General features: G+C 41.1%; 1 protein-coding gene across 1 annotated transcript in view; it reads right to left on the bottom strand.

Annotated features, from left to right (window-relative positions):
* Positions 1 to 2,507: 2,507 nt before the first annotated feature.
* The window catches only part of HMGB1 (high mobility group box 1), a 5,826-nt gene continuing 4,949 nt past the window's right edge, over positions 2,508 to 3,384 (bottom strand). Inside the window, exon 4 of the mRNA XM_010017841.1 lies at positions 2,508 to 3,384. This exon is cut by the window's right edge and continues 1,155 nt beyond it. The gene's annotated coding sequence lies outside the window, so the exon portion shown is untranslated.

Genomic DNA, 3,384 nt, shown 5'->3' with positions numbered 1-3,384 from the left:
CTGCTTGAAGCACTGTCAAAAGAAAAGCCAAGGCATGACACACAGAGAAATGTTAAGACGTCTTCTGCAAAACGTTACAAACCTCTCAGAGATTTACTTGTCTTGGTTTTTTCACTCAGACATTGGAAGAAAGTCTGACAGCTTTTCCACAAGTAACCTTGGAGTAAAGGCTGGTGTGAATTTAAAGTGAACCTATTCTAGACTAAACTGAAATCACCTCAGAGTGGTTTGCAGTGTAGGGTGTAATCCAGTAACAAAGGCTGGGGAGAATTTACCAAAAAAGACCCACATTCAGGCACTGCATTAGACTGGCACCTTTGTAAAACATCCCTCGAGGTATTCCAGGGGCTAAACCACTGTCTATTGCAGCCTTCCAAAGGAAAACGCCACACACTTATTTTCCTCTACAGCAGCCCACAAAAGATGTGATCTTTAGTCTCTAGTCAAGTCCAGGCGATGGTAAGCTGAAGAGCGTAAGGAAGGAACGTTGTTTGAAGGTAACTTGGCTATTGGTAACTGCTATTAACAAAACAATCGGCACATTTGTGTCCCAAAAGCCTGTAGCTGGTCAGTTGCTACAGGAAGAGCCTGGAAATGGTGAGTGTTAATTGGCTCTTGTATTAATTATCTTTGTATCTTGCCATGTTGCTGATACACTTAGTATCCAGCCATTTATTCCAATCCAACGCTATCCATCCGCTTTATTCCTTTCATCTTCTGTCAGGCATAGCTGGGAAGGCAGAACGGGATGTTTATTCTAACCTAGCAGGTTTAACCCTTAGGCTAGCAAGAATTAGGAGAGGCTTTTTCCAAGCTCAGCTTATCACCCGTCTAGAGAAGCCGAAGGTGTGGCTGCAGTTCACCCAGCTCCTCTTCTGGTGGAGTTCCTCAAACCCATCTCCCTGCTTTCCAGCACGCCTAAACTCAGCTATTACTCAGCCTTTTCTCCTTCACAATGGGCTTGATACACCGATAAAAGGAGCTGTAAAGGGGCTCCGAGCCAGCATCACCCTAATTAAGCTGCAGGAATCCTTTCAGCCACTGGTGAGCTGTTCCTTCAGGCTTCTAGCAGCCCGTCTGCTGGGACAGAAACACTTTGTTAAGTAAGCTCAACTTTTTGCTGGAGCCAGTGTGATCACTGAACACACAACAGAAGGGATGAACACCATCTGTACACTTAGTTAAACCAGTTTAAAACTACAGAGCATACCTAGAAAGCAGGTGGCTGCAACTGCAGCTCTTTTCAGAGCCAACTTTAGATAAACCACCATGAAATCATTATAGCTTCATCTGGCACTGAAGGCATCGTAACTGTCACTTATTCAAGTTATCTCCAAACCAGTTTTTTCTTGTTTGTTTAGAAAAGGAAAAGCCTCTTTTTTTTTTTTCTCTACATCAAGCATTTATGTGAAGGTTAAAGCATTTATGTGACAGTGATACCAGTACTACCTAGTTCCCTTGTAGGGTACCACTGCAAAATGGTTGCGATTTCACCACTCATTATCCCTCAGCAAGCACCAACTTTTACAGATCACAGGGAGGCAGACTGAAACAAACATGTCAGCAGTAACTGACCTCAGATCAAGCAATCTTGTAGCAGCCAAGTTGGACCTATGGGTGCAGAGAACAAAGTGGAGTTTCAACCAAGAGGATTAACAATGGGAGCTCACAGCAGACCACAGCTGGGGAACAGGGAGGTGCCTTCCAGCAACAACTCCGAGAGCTTTTGATTTTGTAAAAAGAATTAATCTACCTAACTATGGTACTCCCCCTCCAGAAACAGTAGCTTCATTGTTTCAAAACAGCTTTCTGGAAGACACAGGTGAACACTTCAGTCCAACACACGTGTGCAAGCTCAGGTGATTTACAGGCATGTACCAACTGCTCATGAGAAAGCCACAGCCGACCTGGAGAGCTCCAGAGGCTTTGGTGCATCTCCCAGCCACCATCCACCCCTGCAGCATAGCACTGGGGGTTCTCATCCTCACAAAGTACAGTTTATAATGATTGTATTACCTACCCTCTCCAGCCTTGAGCACGCTCTGTTTGTTATCAATGTGCTAACCCCAACAGTGAAGGCAAACGCCGTGCCTGGCTGCTGGGGAAGCGCTTGCTACTCATCTTTTAACATCAGCTGAATCCTCTAGGTTACTTCTGTCAGCATCGAGCACCGAGAACAAAGGCACAAGATTACAGGGACCTCATTAAGCATGTTTGTTCCGAGAACAAGAAATGCGTCTACTTTCCTCTGATGACCTGGGGAAACAAAAAAACCCTTCAGCACACAAAATTTATTTGCAATTGGTTATGAGCATCTGAACGGTCAATATCCAGTTTAAAAAGAAAAAAAATAAACTCTGTCCTAAGCTTTCTATCCCGAGACCTCGTGGACAGCATTGTTCTTCTGCCTGGAACAGAAAGCAGGGACGTACATAGCTGCAAACACCAACACACACACACAAAAAAAAAACCCTTAGGATATTAAAAGTGAGCCATTTAACTAAGTATTTAAAACCTCTGCAATTATTAGTTTATTAGTATCATCCAGGATTCAGATGTTCAATATTTCTCCTGAAGTTATACATAAATGCAAATTGAAATAAGAATCTGAAAGTCAAAATTGTATAACAAAACAATACTCCATCACAAAAGCGTGTAAAATTACAAGAATGCTTTCTTTTTTTTTTTTTGCCTTTTTTGTTTTTTTAAACACTGGCACTTAAGAGAACCATAATTTTGTAACCACAAAATTGCCAAATTGTCCCCCAAACTGGTAAGCAGGTATATGTGAAAATAGTTACAGTTGCCAGCACTTGAAGTTTTACTAAATATGCAAAAAACCCCTTAGCTTTGGTTTTGGAAGAGAACTATAGTTGACCAAATTAGACATTGTTGGTATACCATAAACATTTCACTTTTTAATGCAAAATTTAATAAAATGTACTTTTCCATACAGCTATATTTAACTTAAAAATGGGCAAACATCAAGAGTGCGGTATAAAACCTAACAGGAAAAATACATCTTATCTCATTTTCAATTTGAGACAATATACAGCTTTGTTTAAAGGGCTAAAACTAGAATTTCAAGAATACAAATATGAATTTACATAGATTTAACAAATAATAATGGTACCATTTATAGAAATCTTAGAAAGAAAATTCATTTCTCGTGGGCCATTTGCTACCAGGAGAGTTTCATGGTATAAAGCCCGTGGCCATCACCAGACCTGTCACCAAAAAATAATATGGTAGTTTCATGCTTTTAACTTTACACATTTTAGGTACGCTCATTGCTCGCAAGTGTCCAGAGATTTACAAATCCAACTTCCATTACATGGTAACGGAGTCACACCTGTAAATGTCTCCACACCGGACGGACATACG

The sequence above is a fragment of the Nestor notabilis genome, unplaced genomic scaffold, assembly GCF_000696875.1.
Source record: "Nestor notabilis isolate BGI_N333 unplaced genomic scaffold, ASM69687v1 scaffold33180, whole genome shotgun sequence".
Taxonomy (NCBI): Eukaryota; Metazoa; Chordata; class Aves; order Psittaciformes; family Psittacidae; genus Nestor; species Nestor notabilis.
Note: the sequence above shows the minus strand (reverse complement) of the source record. Positions and strands in the feature narration are given on the sequence as shown.